Source organism: Macaca thibetana, chromosome 5 (genome assembly GCF_024542745.1).
Source record: "Macaca thibetana thibetana isolate TM-01 chromosome 5, ASM2454274v1, whole genome shotgun sequence".
NCBI lineage: Eukaryota > Metazoa > Chordata > Mammalia > Primates > Cercopithecidae > Macaca > Macaca thibetana.
The window spans coordinates 137,519,640-137,544,739 of record NC_065582.1 but is presented as its reverse complement, the minus strand read 5'-3'; the positions used below and the strand labels follow the sequence as shown (position 1 = coordinate 137,544,739).

General features: G+C 40.7%; 1 protein-coding gene, 1 non-coding gene and 1 pseudogene across 2 annotated transcripts in view; 1 reads left to right on the top strand and 2 right to left on the bottom strand.

Annotated features, from left to right (window-relative positions):
• The window catches only part of OCIAD2 (OCIA domain containing 2), a 1,147,735-nt gene that overhangs the window by 25,581 nt on the left and 1,097,054 nt on the right, over positions 1-25,100 (bottom strand). The gene's annotated exons all lie outside the window — the stretch shown is intronic.
• Positions 12,570-12,672, bottom strand: LOC126955821 (U6 spliceosomal RNA). Its single transcript, XR_007726112.1, has one exon. It is a non-coding gene; the product is annotated as a U6 spliceosomal RNA (small nuclear RNA).
• Positions 15,972-16,113, top strand: LOC126955853 (uncharacterized; annotated as a pseudogene).

Here is a 25,100-nt window from a genome sequence, read left to right as displayed (position 1 = left end):
AGGCAGGAATCTCTCCTGTGTGCTGTATTTTGATTACCTCTTTACTTGCCTCTATTCTAGGATGTAGATACCTGAAGGCAGGGGCTGTCTTTCTTACCTTCACTTCTGTGACTAGAAAACCACATTGAGATTTTAATTTGAGTTATGTACTCTTTCAGCAGCCTGAAAGAATGGTAAGGATTCTCTCTTCTCCATTACAAGAAAGTCACCAAGTGTCCTTAACTTCAGGATTAATGACTTTGGCACTATAGGGATAAACAAAGAGTTCAGGGACAAAGTGTGAAACAGGGATCTGGAATGTCACCCCTATATAGAATTTTGTTGTAAAAAAGAAGCCTCAACAGAGAGAGGAAGTGGGCCAACTCTGGAGGGAAGATTGTGAAAGCTTTTTGAGAGACTGGGAGTGGGACAGAGGTGTGCAGATCCTGTGGTACTGGAGACCAGCACTTCCCTCCCACAGCTGGTCTGTGGCAGGACCTCATGGCAGAAAAGCTGCATGGTCCCCTGAGAGAGAAGGTTCACTAAATCTTTAATTTCCCAGCCATCGAAAGATCTGGGACTGGGCCACTGCTTTCAAGGTACCACGTGGATTTTGACACTGAATACGTCAACCAGTTCAGTGTGATCAGAAGAGGTCAGAGGATCTTCTAGAATGTTCCAGAGTGTGCCAGATCCCCTCACGTGACCCTAGGAATAAGGGTTCCTGCTCTCCATCCCCATCAAATTCTTGAGATTGAACTTCCTGAGTGAAAGGGGACTCTGAACAAATGTAACTTTATTTAGAGACACAAAAGAACACGGCCTTTTGGAAACCCTCAAGAAGTGAACTAAAATTCACATCTACAGCGTGTCCATGGTCCTGGCTGAGGTAGGTCACGTAGAATATTTGGTGAGTCAGTAAATAATGGAAGTACCCTGAAATTTCTCCAGACTATTTTAATAATCCCATAGCAACATTTTTTATTTGCCTACCTTTAATAAAGGTTTTCCATGGCCATTTCCTGAGCATTTAAAGCACATGCGAATGAATTGTCTTTGAACAAGGATTCAAAAGACTTTTATCACTGCAAGCTAGCAACAAACTGAATTTATATCTCCCCAGTATTACATTGCTGGTTGCTAACGTGACTAAGCCTTGCTACTTTACACTTTGTCTATGAATAGATTGAAGTCTCCAATGAGAACTTGCATCACAAAGCCCCACCTAAAACAATAAAGCCTTGAAGGCAAAAACCCAAAATCTTATTTTGTATATTGATATCCATGTCACAAAGCTGCCTTGTATCTACAATTCCTAATTCTTGCTCAGAATGTAAGTTATTTGGGCTATTACTTTTTTTCTAGTCTCAATTACTTGTGGTTATTCATACAGGGATCACTTAAATGAATGAAATCTAGAGATAATTAAACAACATTCTTTTAGTCCTTAGTTTCTGCTCATTCTCCCCTCTAGTCTTCAGACGTTTTTTCTAGGCTGCTATACCAGCTGCAGATTCAATTTATTATCTTTTCCCCCCCACCAGAATTCTCAAGAATTCACCCTTGACTTCTTTCAGCGTTCTTTTATCTAGGTTTTGTTGTGTTTGTTTTGTTTTTGCTTTCAATAGATTTTTGTTTTAGAGCAGTCTTAGGTTCACAGAAAAATCTAGCAGAAGGTATAGAGATATCCCATAAAACCCTGCCCTAAAACATGCATAGCCTCCTGCATTATCGACATACCTCACCAGAACAGTACACTTGTGACAACTGATGGACCTAAACTGGACCTACATTGACACATTTTTGGCCAGAGTCCATAGTCTACATTAGAGTTCACTCACAGTGTTGTACTTCTATGGTTTTGGAAAAATGTATGACATGGTTCACCATTGTAGAATCATACGGAGTAGTTTCACTGCCCTAAAAATCCCCTGTGCTCTCCCTATTTGTCCCTTCTTTCTCCCAACCCCTCGAAACCACTGATCTTTTTACTGTAGCCTTTTCCAGAATGTCATATAGTTGGAACTGTACAGTATGTAGCCTTTTGAGATTGACTTCTTTCGTTTGCTAATATGCATTTAAATTTCCTCCGTGTCTTTTCATGGCTTGATAGAGCTGATAGTGCTTTTTCATTTCTTTTTAGTGCTGAATAATATTCTCTTATCTGGTTGGACCACAGTTTATTTATCCATCCACCTATTGAAGGACATCTTGGTTGCTTCCAGGTTTTGGAAATTATAAATTAAACTGTTATAAACATCCTTGTGCAGGTTTTTGTGTGAACATAAGTTTTCACTTTTTTGGGTAAATGCCAAGGAGCGTGATTGCTGAATCATATAATAAGAGTGTCTTCAGCTTCCTAGAAAATCTCCAAACTATTTTCCAAAGTGGCCGTACTATTGTGCATTTTCATCGGCAGTGAATGAGACGTTCTGTGACTCCACATCCTCACCAGCATTTGGTGTTGTCAGTGTTCTAGATTTTGGCCATCCTAATAGGTGTATAGTGATAGCTCATTTGTTCTTTTGATTTGCAATTCCCTGAAAACATATGAAGTTCAGTATCTTTATATATATATGTGTGTGTGTATATATGTGTGTGTGTGTATATACACACACACACAAAGATTTGTATATATATTTGTTTGTGTATATATATATATATACACACATACACAAAGATGTCATCTACATATCATCTTTGGTAAGGTATCTGTTAGGGTCTTTAGTCCATTTTTTAATTGAGTTGTTTTCTTCTTGTTAAGTTTTAAGAGTTCTTTGTATATTTTTAAAGTAGTCTTTCATCAGATTGTCTTGCAAATATTTTCTCCCAGTTTGTGGCTTGTCTTTTCATTTTCTTGCCAATGTCTTCTGTAGAATAGGTTGGTTTTGTTTTGTTTTGTTTTGTTTTAGAGGGAGTCTTGCTCTGTTGCCAGGCTGGAGTGCAGTGGCACAATCTTGGCTCACTGAAACCTCCGACTTCCTGGTTCAAGCCATTCTCCGCCTCAGCTTCACGAGTAGCTGGGATTATAGGCATGCCTCAGCATGCCTAGGTAATTTTTTTGTATTTTTTAGTAGAGACGGGGTTTCACCATGTTTGGCCAGAGTGGTCTTGATCTCCTGACCTTATGATCCACCCCCCTCAGTCTCCCAAAGTGCTGGGATTACAGGCATGAGCCACCATGCCAGGGCAGGCTTTTTTTTTGGATAAGGTCTTGCTCTGTCACCCAGGCTGATGTGCAGTATTATAGCTCACTGTAGCATCAAATTCCTGGGCTCAAGTGATCCTACTGCCTGGGCCTTCCAAAGCAGTAGGATTACAGGCAGGCATGAGTCACTGTGCCTGGCCTTGACATTTTAAATTTTAGTGAAGTTTGATTTATCGGTTTTTCATAGCTCAGAGCTTTGGTGTTGTAGATTTATTTTCTTTACCTTGTAACTATCAGAAGGGTATTTAAAAGACAGGTAATAACTGGAAAAGTAGGAACAAGCTAAACAACACCATGATTAAGCAATCAGGCAAATCCTGAAGGTGAGATATTCCACTGAACAACTGTCTTGGCCTCTTAGCAAATCAACATCATAGAAACAGTGAATTTATAGAGTAAAAGCAATTTAAGTGACCCAACCATCAGATGTATTATAACATGTGGTCCTAGGTTAGATTCCAGTTTACGCAGATTTAAATAGCTATAAAAATGATTTTGGGAAACATTATGGAAATTGGAATATGGCTTGGGTCATAAATGATATTAAAACTCATTAAGATTATTATTACGGCTCGTTAGGCATGATAGTCTTGATTTTGGTTATGGAGGATGTCCTTATTTTTTAGAGCTGCATACTAAAGTATTTAGGGATGAAATGTCATGATGTCTGTAGTTTACAGTATTTTAGCATAAAAAAATAAAGTGAATGTAAAGGAATAAAATCTGAAAGAATAGAATTATTTCACACGTTAGATCCTTATTGGCTGACCCAACCAACCCAAAGCCTGCTTTACTATAGTATACGAGTAAAGAGAGCACTTGGGTGGGGAAAGGGCATGAAATCTGGATTATGTCTTTCCCTTTGCTAGCTGTGTGATCATGGTAAAGTACTTCTCCTCTCTGTGCCTCAGTTTCTTCAACCATAAGATAGGTATATTCGTTGTATTCGTCCATTTTCATGCTGCTGATAAGGATATACCTGAGACTGGGTAATTAGTAAAGAAAAAGAGGTTTAATGGATTCACAGTTCCATGTGGCTGGAGAGGCTACACAATCATGGTGGAAGGTGACAGGCACATCTTACATGGCAGCAGACAAGAGGGAACTTGTGCAGGGAAATTCCCCCTAATAAAACCATCAGATCTTGCAAGACTTATTCACTACTTCGAGAACAGTATGGGGGAAAACCACCACCATGATTCAATTACCCAGTCCCTTCCAAAATATGTAGGAATTATGGGAGCTACAATTCAAGATGAGATTTGGGTAGGGATAAGCCAAATCATATCTTTAGTAGACCTACCACACAGGATGATTGTGAGGATAAATGACTTAATACACACAAGGCCATTAAATCAGTTCCTGGCACATAATAATACATAAGACTTGCCTATTATCATTGTTTTTGTTTTAGTTATTCAGGTATATGATCCTAGTAGGGTTGGCATAGACTGATAAAATCAGTGCAGCTTCTTGGGTTTTCTGGTACATTTCTAGTAGCCATGGGAACTCCTTATTTCTGGGGACTCATTTTTGAGTCTTCTCTTACACTACATTGAGAAGTGTTCCACTCCATGTTTTAGGGGTTGGTGAAGAGTGGTAAGACATAAAGGCATCTTCTCTTATTGTTTGTAATGGGGCTTTTGGCTTAGTGCTCCATCAAAAATCTAAAGTTTTAAGTGTGATTAAACAATAGGTAGTTGAAGATACCCCTAGATCTAGAATATTCTGGCAGAAGATTTAACATCTTCATTAGGAATACTGGTCTAGAATCCATCTTTTCCTTTAAAAAATCAACAAACACAGTATAAGACGTCTTTATAAATATATTCCTTCAAGCAAATCTGATACATGATGATTTAGGACTAAAATTTATCTTTGTCACCAACAAAATAGAAAGAGGGTAAATATGATTTTACAACTGTGTCTTAGGTTTTTAGTTGGAGAAATGCTGTACTCTAATTAAAATTACAAACGACTTTATCTTTTAGTGCTCCATGTAATTTTTCAATGTTAGATTTTTAGTACAGATTAATAATATTTTTTTCTATTCCTTTCTTTCCCTTACATAAGCACAGGGAGTTCTTTGACCTCTAGAAGTTGCAAGCACTTTTTGGCCGGTTACAACAGCACAATTTATTATCAATTGATTTTAGAGTGAACTGAAATTTTCAAGATTAGATGGTGTGTATTAGAGCAAATTCTAAAGGGCTGAGTTAAAGTTTACAGTCATAAAAAGTTATGAGAACCATTTATCTTATACGGTCTGCAGTACCAAAATCACAACTTCAGAAATTAGAACATTATCTGTTATGATGCTACTACAATATAATTTCTTTCTTTCTTTCTTTTTTCTGAGTTGGAGTTTTGCACTATTACCCAGGATGCAGTGCAGTGGTGTGATCTTGGCTCAATGCAACCCCTGCCTCGTGGGTTCAAGTGATTCTCCTGCCTCAGCCTCCCGAGTAGCTGGGATTACAGGCATATGCCACCATACCTGGCTGATTTTTTGTATTTTTAGTAGAGATGAGGTTTCACTATGTTGGCCAGGCTTGTCTCAAACTCCTGACCTCGTGATCCACCAGCCTCAGCCTCCCAAAGTGCTGGGATTACAGGCGTGAGTCGCTGCACCTGGCTTACATTATAATTTTGTTAAAGCTAAACATTATTTCAAATAACATATAAATAATTTTTAAAATCTGACATTGAATGCAAGTACTGTGCTAAAGTGCTTTAAATGAAATGTCTCATCTACTTCTCACAACTACCTAGGGCCTGCTCAAGCTTTCGTTTCTCTTGAGAGAACTGAAATGGACAGGACAAATGACTGGCTCAAGGTCACACTGCAGCTGTGATAAGGCGAGGTTGAAATTTAGAATCAATGATGACTTCTTCATCCAGCCAATATTTACTGAGCATTTATTAGGCAACAGCATCTGTTCTAGGTGTGGAGATAGTAATGTGAAGAAAACATCAAAATCTTTGCTCTGAATATTATGAAATACTGACACACAGTTGAGGCTAGCGGTTAGAATTGGTGAATACTTTTTCCACTATTAGGCAGTGTTTTAGCCCCTCTACTTAGAAATTTAACCCTATAAACTGATTTGTTTTTCCAGAAGAAACAAAGGTCTCAAAGCTGATCATAAGTCCCCTGGAGAGTAGAAGTTTGGCTCTAAATCTGGACTCATCCAGAAAGAAAAGCTAGTCCACATGGTGGCTCATGCCTGTAGTCCTAGCTACTGGGGAGGCTGAGGCAGGAGGATTGCTTGAGCGCAGGAGTTTGAGATTGCAGTGATTGCACCACTGCACTCCAGCCTGGTGACAGAGTAAGACCCTGTCTCTAATAAAAAACAAACCAAAAACCCCCCACACTCTCTTTGAAGCAACCATTTCCTTAAATTCCCCCAATACACACACACACACACACACACACACACACACACACACACACACACACACACACATTTCTTGATATCTTTTCGAAGCATCATTCATCCTAGGCAAACTTTATAAACATGGGGCCATACCTTTTACAATTCAGGATCACCAGGCCACTGGACTTTGTTGTTGTTGTTGTTGTTGTTATAGATATGTGCAATAATTGGCACACAAAGGAACACCACAGTGCATTTCCATAATAAAATAGACTGTATTTGCTAGTGGAGCCTGTAGTTCATCAGGTAAGGCTTTTACTCCTTTAGCAACCAAATTGCTCTCTTCCCTCAGTGAATGACAGTCTCTGCAATGGTCTGACCTATTTGGCAGTTCAGAGCAAGCATACAGAGGCACCCTCATCTTCTTACATCACAGCCACGGGTACATCAAACCCTCAATTCATGGGTTGGATGTAACTTATTAAGTTACAGGCAAGAGTTCAATAAGAAATTTTAAAACAGTTGAGATTTATCTTTAGTTTCTGTATCTATGTAAACTTTCTATAATTTGAAATATAGCACTAGCTTTTCATAATTGAAAAGTATGGGGATAAACAAAGAAATGAAATACCTTCAGCAGTAACCATGGATATATAAAATCAAAACCATTACTATTATCATACTGTATAGTTCTACTGAATTCCTTATTTTAATTTTCAAACCCAGTTATTCCTGATCTTTATATTTGTGCCTTATTTTATTTTTTTGAGACACAATCTTGCTCTGTTGTCCTGGCTGAAGTGCAGTATCACCATCTTGGCTTGATGCAACCTCTGCCTCCCGGGTTCAAGCAATTCTCATGCCTCCACCTCTGGAGAAGCTGGGATTACAGGCATGTACTACCACACCTGGCTAATTTTTGTATTTTAGTAGAGACAGAGTTTCACCGTGTTGACCAGGCTGGTCTCAAACTCCTGACCTCAGGCGATCCACCCTCCTCCACCTCCCAAACTGCTGGAATTACAGGCATGAGCCACCATGCCCGGCCATTGTGCCCTATTTTAAAGCTCTTATGCATACATATTGCATTATAGAAAGTGAAATAATCTTTTTATTTTTATTATTATTTTTTATGGAGTCTTGCTCTATCGTCCAGGCTCAAGTGCAGTGGCACAATCTCGGCTCACTGCAACCTTCGCCTCCTGGGTTCGTCTGGCTAATTTTTGTATTTTTAGTAGTAGAGATGGGGCTTCACCATGTTGGCCAGGCTGGTCTCGAACTCCTGACCTCAAGTGATCCACCCGCCTAGGCCTCCCAGAGTGCTGGGATAACAGGCATGAGCCATCGTGCCTGGCCTAGAAAGTGAAAGAATCTTGAAATAAGATTTCCCTCTCCTCTGAGATACTGAGACTAGCACTAATTTCTTCTATCATTCATTGGAAAAAAAAGCTACAATATGATTCATATGTAGGAGTTAAAAAATTGCCCAGGATGTTTGAGCTATATGTAAATAATATAACTCAAAAATCATTAGGATACTGTAGTTTATGTTTATGTAGAGAACTATCTAGTTTTCTTGACTTCAATGAAAATAAAAAGCAAGTTCTCCCAAAACAGAGAGACTTAGCTAGCTACAGCACATGAACTTAGACTGACGGGAAATTTTAGTGCAAGGTATCAAATCATGAAAAGTACAGTGAAAGCTAATGAAGCCCTTATTTTACATCATTTAGAGAAATGATTTCTGTATTCTTGAACACCTCATCTTCTTAGCGCCACCCTGTCATCTTGGCTGTGAAATAGACATGTATGCTATGTTTTTGCTTTCTGTTAGTGAAGGGTTTCCTTTTCCTCTCTTTCTTGACACTAGAGACAATTTGATAACAAGCTGAAAACAGCCATTGGATGGATAAAAGATTTGGGCTGAGAATAAACAGGGATGTAGTTCTGGTTCCGACCTGCCTAGATTTTTGTTATGGGACAAACCCTTCTGTTTTGCCATCTGCATTAAGGAGAGCAGTTGACTGATTATCTTTGAAGTTTTACCCCTAACTGTATAATGCTACAGTTTCAATACAGCTTTAGCTCTGATAACTAAGAAACAAAATAGTAATCATAAGAATCTAACTATTAGATATTTGGTGACACCACATTCATAAAGTAAAAATGTAACTTTAGTTCCTTTAGTAGTCCAACTGCCCATTTTGCTGTGAAATAAAATGCCCACTATTGACGATTCCTTTCATTTGAAGGAGTATCCATAAGTGTGACATGCCTAGCATTGCTCTTTCTTTTTTGCTCCTCTTCTTTGTTTTTTGGGAATATGCAGTGACCTGTCTAACTAGTGAGTGCATAGGAGAAGTTGGATAGAATGGCAGCCCTTTCCTCTCAATTCCTCTTGAGAGCTGTTGACCTGAAAGTAAAATGTGTCCTCTTGAGTCCTCGTGGGAGCTGGAAACCTGTAGAAAAGATGTGTCTGCTTTTACTCCTCCATGCTGTAGATTTACAGGGTCAGGGCCCTCCCTGGGGAGGTCTGTGGTCATCCATGGGCAAGTTTGTCTAGTTTGGGGGTTTAGTGTTAGCAAACCCAGTTGGCTCTTAAATCTAAGCCATTTTCTGCAGTATCAGCTTTCTTAGTAGTAAACATGATATTTTGATTTCCATGCATCTTATTTTTTGAGCCTATTTCTCAGGTGGTTCAGAACTTGAATGTGATGCTATTTTGGGAGTTCCCTGAAGTCCCAACAAACAGTACTAGACTGTGTGAATAAATGACTTTGGCCATGAACTTTCTGCTTAGATTTACACAGGTCTTCTCTCAGTTTCGATTGTCTCTGGTAAAAAAAACTTGACAACATCACTGCAAACTCTGGTAATCAGAATGCTAGAGATCGTTATCTCAACCAGCAATAACATTGCTGCATGGCACTCATGGTTATACAGTGGAAGCCAGATATTTAAACATTATCACTGTGAGCCATGAAATATTGCATCCAATTTGTTACAGAGCTCAATCAAGATGGGAAGGAAGAGGTTCTTATTTTATCAATCTGAACATTGGCTAAAAGTAGAAGAACCAATCTACTTTATAATAATTTGTTTTCTCTCTTGAATCCAGAAAGAAGAAGGGCTTCAGGACACAGAAGGTACACAGTTTAATAAATATTTGAGGGCTGAGTATGGTACCCAGACTTCTCTAGGTGCTGTGGGACACAGCAGTGGACCAAGAAGACAAAAATCTGTATCCTCAAGGAGCTTGTATTTTAGTGGAAGGAGATACACATTAATCAACACAAATAAGTAAATAAGCAAATAAATAAATAAAGTCAGTGAATGTGATAGTGCAGTGTAGTGACACAGTGTTGGAGCCAGACAGCCTGGGGTCAAAGCCTGGCACCATCACTTACAAGCTTTATGGCCTTCGAGGAAGTTCTTAACCTCTCTGTGCCTCGGTTTCCTCATCAGTAAATTTGGGTTAATAAAATCTTTTGAGATTTTTCGTGAGGATTACATTTAATCAGTGTTAAACACTTAGAACTGTGACCGGCACACTTTAAGCACAACATAAGTACTTGCTGTTATTATACTAAATGGTACAAGAACAAGAAAGGGATAAAGGAGTGTTGGATGGGTTTGTAGTTTTAAATGGGTTGTTAAAAAAACATCCAAAACAAGATCTTGATGAAAAGCTGGCATTTAAGTAAAGATCTGAAGGAGCTGAGGGAGTCAGCCACTCAGATATTTGGTGGAAAGCTTTGCCAGGCAGAAGGAATGGCAAGTGCAAAGGCCCTGAGGTTGGCACATGCCTCGCTTCTAGGACTGGCAAGTGGGCAGTGTGGCTGGGGAGGAGAATACAATAGAGAGGGATAGTAGATTGGGACTCCTTAGAAGTAGAACCTAAGACAGGAATTCAAATACCATTGATTTCCTGAGGATGTGTTCTCAGGAAAAAACGAGGGAAGAAAGGAAGAGAGAGCAGAAGAGCTAAGTAAGGATGTGGCCCCGGCAGGTACAGCCTAGCCCCAGGGGGAGCACTGGAGTGTGGACTGCACCACAGTGAGTTCCCCCTTGAGACAAATGGATTGGCTTCTTGTTTCCACACATCAGCCAGTCATTGGCAGGGGTCTCTTGGGGGAGGTGGCTCCCATTGGCCAAGGGCAGTTCTCATTAGCAGGGGCAGTTGTGAGTTACTGGCAGTAGCTGGAGGTGGCCTGGGGAAGGGAATCGGGGCAGGACATAGCAGTACACACTACAGGAGATGAAGCTGCTTCTTCTAGGGACTTGTAGACATTTCAAGTCATAGTTCCAGAAGATTCAAATCTGAATTTAATGAGTCCATCTGGCTACATTCCAGGAACAGAAGCTTAGCCATGACGAGGGCTGGAGTGTTTTCAGTCTATACTTGTGCATCTGAAAAATGTTAAAGAAAAACTACACAATGGGGGCATGCTGGTGCCTCTATAGCTTGCTAAACTCTGACTTTTATTTTTTTCTTGAGACAGAGTCTTACTCCGTTGCTCAGGCTAGAGTGCAGTGGCATGATTCTCGGCTCACTGCAACCTCTACCTGCCAGCAACCTCTGCCTTCTGGATTCAAGTGATTCTCCTGTCTCAGCCTCCCAAGTAGCTGAGATTACAGGTACCCACCACCATGCCTGGCTCATTTTTGTATTTTTAGTACAGACGGGGTTTTACCATGTTGGTCAGTCTAGTCTCGAACTCCTGACCTCAGGTGATCCACCCACCCTGGCCTCCCAAAGTGCTGGGATTACAGGTGTGAGCCACCACACCCAGCCTCTAAGTTTATTTTCTGCAAATGATTCTAGGTTTATTTCTAGCAAAGCTGAGCCCTCTGCCAGCAAAAGCAACATTGAGCTGCTGGGGGCACCTTGCTGCCTCTCCTCCACAGTCCTCAGCAATTCAGGTCTAGCTCCAAACCTACATATTTCACCCATAGAGCCGAAGCCGTGAAGGCAGACAGCCCCACATCCTTAGAAGGAAGCGTAGTCATTGTTAATTGAAGCTGGAGCTGGAGTCTTGAATGTCTTACACTCTATCCCAAGCAGCTTATCAAAGTTGCTTTTAGCCACACTGCATTTGTCCCTGTGAGGGGCCATGGGGACTTTGTACAATGTCAAGGTAGCTAAATTGGAATTACATTTCCCAGATAACTTAGATACAGAGATACCTTGTATGGTTCAAACTTATAGTTGCCACAAGAGAAACTTGTGTGATTTTGTTTGTTTGTCACCCACGCTGGAGTGCAGTGGCATGATCTCCGCTCACTGCAACCTCCATGCCACCCAAGTAGCTGGGATTATAGGCACGCGTGCTACCACATCCAACTATTTTTTGTATTTTTAATGGAGATGGTGTTTCACCATGTTGGTCTGGCTGGCCTCGAACTCCTGGCCTCAAGCGATTTGCTTGCCTTGGCCTCCCAAGTTGCTGGGATTACAGGCCACTGGGCCTGGCCTGTTTGTTTAACATTCTAAACATGTATAATCAATTAACATGGCCTAGGATTTTAATGGTATTCACTTCAGTAACTTGAATCCACAGATCTAAGGAGTATATAACCAGAAAATTGTGTATAAACACAGATTGGACATGGCAATTTCTGTTCACAAAGGTCACATGTGTAGGTACATAAATTAGTAGCATGTATCTAGAATTTTGACCAAACTGTTTTTAAGATGCAGAAATGTAAAATCACATCTTGAAAATGTGATGAAAAAATGAAGAAGAGCTGGTCTACACACATCAAAAATCAAATGTTGCTTATAAAAGAGATGAATGACAGCTACAGGATTCAAGTGACAATATGATTTCAAGAAATTAATACTGATCAAAGAGAACAGGAATATTTTTACATTTCACTGAAAATACATTGACTACTAGAATGTAAAGATCTAGCGGAAACTCAGGGAGAAAATTACAAAATCTAAAGCTAATTACTTAGTATTTCTTATTACCTAAATAACCGCATGATATTAAAAGGAAGCTGAAAATATGGAATGCTTCATAAATTTGTGCATCACCGCATGCGGGGGCCATGCTAATGTTCTCTATATCATTCCAATTTTGAAGTGAGTGCCTTGTGTGAAATTTGAGATCAGGAATGACGCAGCAGCCATTGCACTTTGAAGGCCATGATTGGTAGGTGTGGTTAACAGTGCTTGTGGGGGCCGGAAGAGGTGGCTCACGCCTGTAATCCCAGCACTTTGGGAGGCCGAGGCAAGGCGCCTGTAATCCCAGCTACTTCAGAGGCTGAGGCACTAGAATTGCTTGAACACGGGAGGCAGATGTTGCCGTGAGCCAAGATCATACCATTGCACTCCAGCCTGGTGACAAGAGCGAAACTCCGTCTCAAAACAACAACAACAATAACAACAACAAAACCAAAACAGTGCCTGTGGGTGCCACCTTGTCTTCAATTTTTCCCACTCAATGTCCAGCTCTTCCTGACTGCTGGCCCTACTGATCAGCCATGAACCAGGCCCACCATAAGATGCTCTGCTGTGAACTCACAGAGGTGGAAGCCACAAAGAGCCTTCCATAGACTTGTATGCCAGCGCCTTCATGGCTGCCCTCCAGCAGTCAGTTGGCACCTCATATCCAGCAAGCCTCGACTTGTTCACCAGCTCCAGGGTTGATTAGTGACTTTTTTCTGGTGCTTTTCAGACCTTTCTTCCTCAGCTTTTCCCCAGATTGTGGAAAGTTTAACTCCATAGTAAATAACTTACCCCATAGTGCTCGTAATGGTCTTGCTTCCCTGATTGAACTCTACCAGTACAGGAGGGAACTATAATTGCCTTCATATTATTACGTTTCCAGGAACATTTTATCATTTCTTACAGGTCGCCACATCAGACATCTTCCTGGCTGGCTGTTCTTGAATATAATCAATATATATCAATATAATCAATGTAGCCCTGAATATAATATATTAGTCAATTCTCACACTGCTATAAAGGAATACCTGAGACTGGGTAATTTATGAAGAAAAGAAGTTTAATTGGCTCATGATCCTGCATGGCTTGAGAGGCCTCAGAAACATTACAATCTGGCAGAAGGCTAAGGGGAAGCCAGCACATCCTCATGGCTGGAGCAGGAGGAAAAGAGAGTGAAGGGGAAAGGGCTACATGCTTTTAAACAACCAGAAATTGGGAGAACTCACGATCACAAGAACAGCATAGGGGAAGCTGCCTCCATGATCCAATCACCTCCCATTACGTCCCTCCTCCAACATTGGGGATTACAATTCGACATGAGATTTGGGCAGGGACACAAATCCAAACCATATTAATAATATCCTTGAACTTCTGGTAGAGAAGGCACGCATAACTCTTTTCAGAAGAACCTTCTAAAGGTTCTTCTATCTGAATATCCTTTTCAGTGAGACATACAGCTAGAGATACAATGGGAGGCAAACCATGACCTTTATAAATACCTTTCTATAGGTAATACACTAGCCTGGCTCAAAAATCAGACCTAGGCTGGGTGCAGGGGCTCACGCATGAAATCCCTGCAATTTGAGGGGATGAGGCGGGTGGATCACTTGAGTTCAGGAGTTCTAGATAAGCCTGGCCAACATGGTGAAACCCCATCTCTACTAAAAATACAAAAATTAGCCAGACATGGTGGAGTACACCTGTAATCCCAGCTACTCAGGAGGTTGAAATGGGAGAGTTGCTTGAACCCTGGAAGTGGAGGTTGTAGTGAGTGGAGATTGTACCACTGCACTCCAGCCTGGGCAACAGAGCAAGATTCCCTCTAAAAAAAAAAAAAAGAAAAAGAAAAAAGAAATTAGAGCTATATATAAGGTATGCACTGTGAAGTCTGGTCCCCAGCCCTATTTTTGTCCACTACCTTCCTGCCACCCTCACCCTACTCCTAAAGGTAACCACTTCTAGTAGTTTCTTGTATTCTTTCAATGTTTTCTTATAAATAAATATCTTTTCTTTATAATTATCTTGGAGGGAACTAAAAATCCTCATCCAGGGCTGGACCTGTTGCCTCCTGGCTTCTCCCTGTTCTTGGCTTGCATCTTTCCCCCTCATCACAGGGCACAGCATGCTGAAGGGAGGCCAGGAGGACTTAATTCGGTCATGAAATTTCTAAGTTCACTCATTCATAATCTCATGGTGTAACGGAAAGTGTGTTGGCCCGAGACTCAGACTATCTGGTTTCTGGTCCCAGTTTCCAAAAACCATCTATGGGATTAGGCTTTCTGGCTTCAGTTTCTTTGTAATTTGTTTTGTAATGGCAACATTATTAGAATAGATTTTGCCACATACCTAAACTGTGTCTTTTGCCACATACCTAAACTGATTGCTCATGTAAAAGCCTCTTTAGAAACTTGCATTTCAGATACTTATTTTTTTCTTTCTTCTTACTTTATTTTATTTTTTTGGAAACAGGTTCTTGTTCTGTTGCCCAGGCTGGAGTGCAGTGGCACAATCACAGCTCACTGCAGCCTGGACCTCCCAGGCTGAAGTGATCCTCTTGCTTCTGCCTCCTGAGGAGCTGGGACTACAGGCGTGCGCCACTATGCCCAGCTATTTTTTTTTTTTTTTTGTAGAGATGGAGTTTCTACATGAAACCCCCATCAACATGAAAACCATGTCACCCAGGCTGGGCTCAAACTCCTGGACTCAAGCGATCCACCTGTTTCAGCCTCCCAAACAGATGAGATTACAGGCGTGAGCCACTGCGCCTGGCCTCAGCTACTTATATTAGAGTTCTACAGAGTATGGCACATGCTTCCCAGAAGCATTATGAAAGTCAATATATGGATCGACAATGGCACCCTCCCTTTATCCAGATGTTACCTGGCTTTGTGTGGTGGTTGTACCAACACGGAGGCACCCGAGGGAAGAGTGGGAGTTCCAGAAAAGATGGGTTGATGGTGGTTTCCTCACTCTTTCTTTCAGCACAGTGTGATGCATTACAGTTTATGTATGGTCAGCTATATTGTCATAACTGTTTTTTAGACAATAGTCTCTAATTTTAATTAAATTAACTCTTATAAAAACAGACAAATGACTCAAAAAGATTTCCTGCAAAGAAACCATGGATTTAGGTGAAAACAATAGGATGAGTACAAACAAATAAACGACTACAACAGCAACAACAAAAAGATAGAGCAGACAGTGCTACTCCTAGAAAAAACTCTTTGATACCCACATTGAAAGGCAAAAACAGTAAGGGTCAAATGAGATGTGAGGAAAAGTCTGACAAACTTATTTAGTCAGTCAAAATTATCAAGGAGATGGCTTGCAGGTTGTATTCACATCCATTATCATTAATGAGGAACCGCAACTTAAGGGCATATTTTGCCTTGAAATATTAATGATTGTAGCATGATGCTGCCATGATTAGAAAGATATTTAAAAATATTATTTCCTATAGTCAGTTAAGCCGATCATGTTCCTTTCCTTGTAAGGGCCCGGTGTGCCATGGCTGTGAAGAGCAGCCTTCTCAGTAGTGTGTGCACCCTGTTGCTTGTATGTTGTATGCATTGCCCTAAGGAGCCTTGGAGACAGCCCTTTCCAATGGATATTCATGTCCCTGACCTGATGATGTTTCCAGTCTAGGCTCTAGACAGGTATGCAGGGTGCCTTTGAAAGCCCCAGGGCATGGGAGGAAAGGTCCACATTGGCCAAGTCATTAATGTTCATCTGCACCAAGCTGCAGAACAAGGAGTATGTGATTAAGACCCCACACAGGACCAAGTTCAAGTTCCCTAGCTGCTAGAAGATCCATATTTCAAAGAAGCAAGGTTTTATCAAGATTAATGTGGATGAATTTGAAGACATGGTAACTGTGAAGCAGCTCATCCTAGACAGCTATCGGGTCAAACACTCCCCAGTCATGGCCCCCTGGACAAGTGGCAGGCCCTGTACTTATGGGGGCTCCCACTGGTTTGCCCCTCCTTATTCACACCCACCAATAAAACCTGCTTCCTACCCCCCCAAAATGAATAAATAATAATATTATTTATCTCACTTTTATATCATCTTTTAGTGTCTTTTTTGTGCATGTATTGTAATGCTTGTAATACATTGGTAAGTATACATAGTGGAAGTATGGGCTGAACATGTTTTGCTGATTAGAGGGGCACAATCAAAAAGCTGGTGACCACTGATTTGTACTGAGACTGACATGTCCAGAAGTCCATCCAACTTATGAAGAAGACATGTGGGTGGTGGCGCAGCTTGGATTCTGTAATTCAAGACTGTAAAACATTTCTCACTCTATGTTTTATGACCTATAACACACGATTACATGAACTAGGGAAAGGGTTGTGCTTTAGAAAGTCAGATAAATGTATTTGCATTTCCATTATCAGGAAAAACTCCCTCCATCCTCACCCCTCAACTTCTAGGAAAAACAGGACTAGATTTAACAATCTTCCAATCAAGTTTGTTTTCTTTGTTACTTTCACCTGGTTCAGCATCTAAGTAAATCAACATTGCTAACCTATTAGTTGTGTTTTTTTGTTTGTTTTGTTTTGTTTTTTTGAGACGAAGTCTCGCTATATCGCCAGGCTGGAGTACAGTGGTGCAATCTCAGCTCACTGCAACCTCCGCCTCCTGGGTTCAAGCGATTCTCTTGCCTCAGCCTCCGGAGTAGCTGGGATTACAGGCAGGCACTACCACGCCCAGCTAATTTTTTTTTTATTTTTAGTAGAGATGGGGTTTCACTATGTTGGCCAGGATGGTCTCCACCTCCTGACCTCGTGATCTGCCCGCCTCGGCCTCCTGAAGTGCTGGGACTACAGGCATGAGCAACTGTGCCCGGCCACCTGTTAGTTTTTTTGGACCAAAGGGAATTTTTCAGAGTCAGGGAAGAATTTTGTTAGGATATTAAATGTGGGCAATATTTATTTTTAAGTCTACAGATCTAAAGTTACTTTTTTCAAGAACAAAAACACCCTTTGGTTTGCTCATAGATTGATTATTCCTAGTATATTATTTTAAAAGTGTACTTTATTTAAAAAAGTCATACTTAATGCATAGAGTTATTGCAAAATATAAACAGGAGGCAAAAATGAAATGAGGTATAAATGTGTGCTAAATTCTGCTGTAGTAATAGACAACCTCCTAAATCTCAGTGAGTCAATGCACCCCTAATTTTTTTTTCTCACTGCATGTCTAATGCAGCTTAGCAGGTGGAGCTCTGCTCAATGAAATCTCTCAAGGATTGTTAGAACAATGACCCCCAAAGATATCCACCTCGTAATCCTGGGAACCAGTGAATATGTTTCCTTACGTGGTAAAAAGATCTTTGCTGGTGTGATTACATTAAGGATATTGAAATAGGGAGACTATCTGGATTTTCCAGGTGGACCCAATGTAATCACGAGGGTCCTTACAAGAAGGAGGGAATAAAGTCAAAGGCAGTAGCAGAAGATGTGGCCCCAGAAGCAAGAGGTTGGAGTGATGTGAGGAAGGGGCCACAAGCCAAGGAATGCAGGCAGCCTCTAAAACTGAAAAAGACAAGGAAGTGGATTGTACAAATGAAAGCCTGCATACTTTATGTCTAAGTATTCAGAGGTTGTAAATTAAACCATACCCACAATCTCTGGCTTCGTCCTGACATGGGCCACAGTGCTTCCCAGAGACTGTCCTGCAACCTAGAGGTTGAAAGAGCCACAGTCTGCTAGCTTGAGTGGAAGCACAGCTCTGCTTGGGCAGGCAGGGCAGATGGGGGTCCAGGCTCAGACAGCTGTGAGTGAATTCACCTGCCTGAGCCTGGGGCAGGGACTGACCTAGGTCAAGCTTCTCAGGGAGTTCTCAGCACTCAGTGCCTCTACCATCAAAGCAGAAGAATGTCACTGTCAAATGGCTTTGGGAAACCCTGCCTGTTAACTTCCCTGCCCACCTCCTTGGGGATTCATAACTTATATTACACTATATAGTAAAGATTCTGACAGATCGTGAGATATAAAAACCTGCTTAGCTTTGTTTAACTCAGCATTTTCCACATGGAATACATTTTTGGGAAACCATCCTTTTTTTTTCATAAGTCTTAGTAATATCCTTCTTTCATAAGTCAGAGTTCTTCAATGCACTTAAGGAACTGCTGTTTCTGTAAAGGTTTTTGGACCTAAAATGCAGAGCACTGAATGAATCATACTTCTTAGTTCCTGACACACGATTATCAGTGGTTCCTACAAGGACCCATTGTCATTCATTCATTCATTTATTCAGAGTCACATCAGGCACAGAAAGCACAGTATCTTAGGGCTCATGATACATTTAGGGGCCCAGGAAAGTGTTTTAATTTCTTGTAAGTCAGAAGTAAAAATGTACTTTTAAGGCAAAGAAATTTTTTTTTTTTTAAATAGAGACAGGGTCTCACTATGTTGCCTAGGCTGGTCTTGAACTTCCAGCCTCAAGCAATCCTCCTGCCTTGGCCTCCCAAAGTGTTGTGATTACAGGTGTGAGTCACCATCCCTGGCCCAGATAAAATGTTTTAATACATAATATTAATATATTTATCTTTATACCAACACAGTTGTAAAATATGATTTTTAAATACTTTTCTAATGGAGGAAAGGACCCATGAAGGCAAAAGGGACTCGGGACTATGGAAATTGGAATGCAGCCATGCATTTATTTATTTCCTTTATTTTATATCCTAGTCCCATTGTCTCCAATCAGCAATACTTTTAATGAGTATGTTTATTTCTATTTGAATGTGTCTTTGAAAAGCTTATATTACTGATTTGCCATATTGTTTGTTAAGTTATATTTTATATTGTTCTGTTTCTTGTGTTTTTCACTATGTACCATATTTTAAAATCAATTTCTACTGCTCTAATTATGTCCAACTAATTGCTTCTACCCTCAGCAAAATACTCTGTGGTGTGCCTGCACCACATTTTACCCATTTACTCTCCCAGTGATGCCATCTCCTTGCCACCATCATGCTGCAATGATCCATCATGTACATTTCCCTCTTGAGCCTGCCTGGGAATGTTTCCAGGATATGTGCTCAACAGTGGAATTTCTGAGTCAGAGGGCACCTGCGTACTTAATTTGGCTATGTAATGCTAGAAGTCTCTCCAAAATAAATGTTGTTTTCATATTTTCCTTTTCTGTGCTGGTCATGTTGGGGTTTGCTGTCGTTTATTTTAGCTTTATAAAATAAATTGGGTAATTCTTTTTTAAATCCTGGAACATTTTATATTGCATTGGAATTAATTGTTCTTTGCAAGTGTGAGACTATAGGCAGTATGACTGCTTGATGCCAAAACCCATATATAGAGGCAATTCTTGAAAATATTTTCAGTTTCTTCCTTGGCTATTGGTTCGAATAAATTTTTATGGTTCTCAATCTGATGTTGGCATCTAGGCAGGAATAACTAGGTCCATGAGACACAGACACAAAGATGTGTATTTTTTGGGTTTTGTTTATGACTTTGTGACTTGCTGTAATACCTTAGGAAGCCTCTCTGTGCCCATGGGTACTCAATTGCACTATTAATGGGCTTGAAATGATTGGTCTCTAAATGTATATGGCAAGAGTTCATTCTCTGCATGTCACATAAGTCTGCTCTGGTCAACGAATAAGTCTTTCCCTCTCTTTTTATGATCTTGAATTTTTGCTTTTAAATTAACTATGATGTCTTGCACTTTTTGGCACTTAAAAATGTATACATAATATACATACATACCTTCAAGGATTTTTCTCCTCTGAAGAAGCCAAGGCTGGCAAATCACTTCTTATAAATCATGTAATACTTTTGGAGTCTGAATTATTCTGACTACCTGGAAAACATTGCTTTTTTTCTTCATAAAAGTCATTCCAAAACTGCACTTGAGTCACAGAACTGCCCTTTCCTGAATCCTGTTTCAGGAATTACTAGCTCAGAGAACATATACTCCTTTCTTCACTAATCACTGCAGCTAGGATTAGTACCTTTCCAAAAAAGAAGCTATAGGTAAGAATGATTTATGTGTTTTTCATTTCTCGAGCTCATTTGGCAAGTAATGTGATACAGATCCCTCATTTTAAATAAATCCACTGGACCTGCATTAGAACTTACAGAATTATGCAGAACGAGGCTCATGTGTCTTCTAAAGAGTTTTCAGTTGAATCTATCAAGAAATTATTCTTCCCTCCCCACTCAGAAAATGTACCACTAATTTTGGTAGTCACTGAGAGAATGAGATTTACTCTTCAGATATTAATGTTATAACTCATATTGCTGGAATATAACTATTTTGTAACAGAAAAGATATGACAGTTGGATGGTGGGATCCAAAATGACTCAGAGGCCAGTTTCTTCTTTCCCTGACATTTTCCAAAAGTAACCTAAAATCCTCATGTTTAAGGAAAGTTTCCAGATGAACTTCATATACCTAATTTGGGGGAAAAATGTACAAGGTCCATTTTATTTATTATTTTTTTTCTTTTTTAAATTATTTTTTATTATTATACTTTAAGTTCTAGGGTACATGTGCATAACATGCAGGTTTGTTACATATGTATACTTGTGCCATGTTGCTATGCTGCGCCCATCAACTCGTCAGCACCCATCAATTCGTCATTTACATCAGGTATAACTCCCAGTGCAATCCTTCCCCCCTCCCCCCTCCCCATGATAGGCCCCGGTGTGTGATGTTCCCCTTCCCGAGTCCAAGTGATCTCATTGTTCAGTTCCCACCTATGAGTGAGAACATGCGGTGTTTGGTTTTCTGTTCTTGTGATAGTTTGCTAAGAATGATGGTTTCCAGCTGCATCCATGTCCCTACAAAGGACACAAACTCATCCTTTTTTATGGCTGCATAGTATTCCATGGTGTATATGTGCCACATTTTCTTAATCCAGTCTGTCACTGATGGACATTTGGGTTGATTCCAAGTCTTTGCTATTGTGAATAGTGGCGCAATAAACATACGTGTGCATGTGTCTTTATAGCAGCATGATTTATAATCCTTTGGGTATATACCCAGTAATGGGATGGCTGGGTCATATGGTACATCTAGTTCTAGATCCTTGAGGAATCGCCATACTGTTTTCCATAATGGTTGAACTAGTTTACAATCCCACCAACAGTGTAAAAGTGTTGCTATTTCTCCACATCCTCTCCAGCACCTGTTGTTTCCTGACTTTTTAATGATCGCCATTCTAACTGGTGTGAGATGGTATCTCATTGTGGTTTTGATTTGCATTTCTCTGATGGCCAGTGATGATGAGCATTTTTTCATGTGTCTGTTGGCTGTATGAATGTCTTCTTACAAGGTCCATTTTCTAATTTTAATTGGCTACAATGGGAGATTACCTTCCCGTTGTACTGGTGGACTGAAAAAAAAAATTGAATTTGCTTATACCTGACTGATGGTATCTTTTCATATCATCGAGAGTTTGGTGCTTTAATCCAGTAATTTATCCAACAAGCATTTATTAGCCTTTATTCTATGCCAGAGAGACAGAGGTGAACAATAACAACCACAAAAAACAGTCTCTGCCTTCCTCAAGCTTACATCTAATGCAGGAAGTAGGCAGCAAACAAAGAAATCATCAAGGGCTATTAGGGTTCCCTGGGGTTGGTGTGTAGAGAATGGCATATAATGTGGGAGAGGAGAAGAAAGAGAAATGGTGGCTTGGATGAGGTAGCCATGGAGATGATGACAGATTGGGTATATCATTTGAGACAGAGTGACAAAGACAGATCTCCAGTAAACTCTATGTGTATGTCTTAGGTCAGGCTCCCTGGGAACAGATTGAGATGGAGATTTGGGTGTGAGGTTTCTTAAGGAGAGCCCTTGGGATGCCTGTACAGGAGCAAGGGGTGCAAGGTGGGGGAGACAAAGTTGAACTGCACGAACAGGAGAGGCCTCAGGTGATCTCAATGGAAAAGCAAAAGCTGGGATGGCCCTTCAGATATGCCCCACATTGAAGCAAGGAGAGAGTAGGTCTTGGTACCCACCGCATTGACAGTTCATTGGAAATGGGCGGCTTCCAGAGAGAGGACAAGGCTGCTCCTTTCATAGGAGGGCAACCCCTTTGGAGGGACTCACCTGGGAGCTGGAAGAGCTCATACTCTTCTTCTCCAGCTGGAGAAGCGAATGCATAGGTCCTGATGGCATTTGGGTGGCACACCACACAGAGTGGAGATGATGCTCTGTTCTAACCCAGCCTGTGAAATGCCACTCTGAAATTCTAGGTTCTTCAATTTTCTTGAGCATCAGAATCATGTGAGAAGTTTGTGTTAGGTGCAGATTCTTAGATCCAGTTTCCCTGGAGATTGATTCAGAGGTCTGTGTTGTGACCAAAGAATCTTCATTTTTAATGCGCTATCTTCAGCTATTCTGATGGTGGAGTCTGCAGAAAACACCATGGGAAACAAGTCCTGTGGTATGCAGAATTAAGAAGCCACCAAGATCTCTCACCTGTGTTGCACAAGACCTGCATAATCCCAGGACTGTGAATTTAGTGGATTTTACCCCCATGATTAGATTATGTTAACAAGCATAATTCCTCTTAAATTAGGGAGATTATCCCAGCAAGCCTGGAGCCTGACCTAATCACATGAACCCTTCCTCCCCACTCCTTCCTTCTCCTTCTTTCCTTCCTTGCTTCTTTCCTTCCTTCTTTCCTTCTTTCTCTCTCTCCCTCTCTCTCCCCTTCCTTCCATCCTTCCTTCCTTCTTTCTTTCTCTCTCTCTCCTTCCTTCTTTCCTTCCTTCCTTCTCCTCCCTCCCTCCCTCCCCCTCTCTCTCTCTCTTTCTTTCTTTCTTTCTTTCTTTCTTTTTCTTTCTTTCTTTCTTTCTCTTTCTTTCTTTCTTTTCTTTCTTTCTTTCTTTCTTTCTTTCTTTCTTTCTTTCTTTCTTTCTTTCTTTCTTTCTTTCTTTCTTTCTTTCTTTCTCTCTCTCTCTTTCCTCTCTCCTTCCCTTCCCTTCCTTCCTTCCTTCCTTCCTTCCTTCTCTCTCTCTTTCTTTCTCTCTCTTTTTCTTTCTTTCTCTCCCTTCCTTCCTTCCTTCTCTCTCTTCCTTCCTTCCTTCCTTCCTTCCTTCCTTCCTTCCTTCCTTCCTTCTCTCTCTTTGTTTCTCTCTCTTTTTTTCTTTTTCTCTCCCTTCCTTCCTTCCTTCCTTCTCTCTCTCTTTCTTTCTCTCTTTTTCTTTCTTTCCCTTCCTTCCTTCCTTCCTTCCTTCCTTCCTTCCTTCCTTCCTTCCTTCCTTTCTTTCTTTCTTTTTCTTTCTTTCTTTCTTTCTTTCTTTCTTTCTTTCTTTCTTTCTTTCTTTCTTTCTTTCTTTCTTTCTTTCTTTCTTTCTTTCTTTCTTTCTTCTTTCTTTCTTTCTTTCTCTTTTTTCTTTCTCTCTTTCTTTCTTTCTTTTTTCTTTCTTTCTCTTTCTTTCTTTTCTCCTTCCTTCCTTCCTTCCTTCCTTCCTTCCTTCCTTTCTTCCTTCCTTCTTTCCTTCTTTCTCTTTCCCTCCCTCCCTCCTTCCTTCCTTTTTTTTTTTTTTTTGTAGAAATGGGGGTCTGGCTGTGTTGCCCAGGTTGGTCTCAAACACCTGGGCTCAAGCGATCCTCCTGCCTTGGCCTCTCAAACTGCTGGAATTACAGGTGGGATTCACTGTATCCAGCACATGAACTCTTTAAGAGGAGAGTGTTTTCTTTAACTGACGGCAGAAGAAGAGATCAGAGGTTAGAAGCACAAGGAAGATTCAATGTGCTGTTGCTGGCCTGAAGATGAAGGGATGACAAGGAACGTAAGCAGCATTAGGAACAGAGAGTGGCACCTGCCTGGCAGACAGCAATGAAATGGGCACCTCAGGCTACAGCTGCAAGGAACTGGATTCTACCAATGGCAAGAATAATCTTGGAAATGAATTTTCCTCAGTGTCAGCCCAGCAGATACCTTGATTTCATCAGTGGGATATCAGAGCAGAGAGCCCAGCCACTCTATGCTGGACATGTGATGGACAGAACTGCAAGCTAATAAATGAGTGTTGTTTTAAGCCACTACATTTGTGGCATTTGTCATGCATCAGTAGAAAATTAATAGAAAAATCATTGTGTTAAGCACATCTTGGAAACAGAAGAGAGAAGAAATAAAGAGATTCAGTTCTGCCACTAGTTGGTCCAGGTGAGAGCAGACAGGAGAGGGAGCTCCCTCTCAGGTTCTCCCTGGTCATGGACATGATATGCCACCCTGCCTCCCTCATGGGTTTGTTGGGAGATTCAAATGAGGTATAAATATAAGACAGGAAGAACAGAATCTTTATGAAAATATGAGTTCAGGGACTTTTATAAGATTCTACTTTATTGTACATCCAAAGATATACAAAAAGTACTTTTCTTAAAAAAAAAACATATTTTTTTTTCTGTTTTAGAGACAAGGTCTCCCTATCTCATCCAGGCTGGAGTGTTGTGACGTGATCATAGCTCACTGCAGCTTGGAATTCCTGAACTCAAGGGATCTCCCTCCTCTGCCTCCCAAAGTGCTGGGATTACAGGCATGAGCCATGGTGCCAGGCCCAGAAAGTACTTCTCTATGGTAGTATTAAAAGAAACAGAG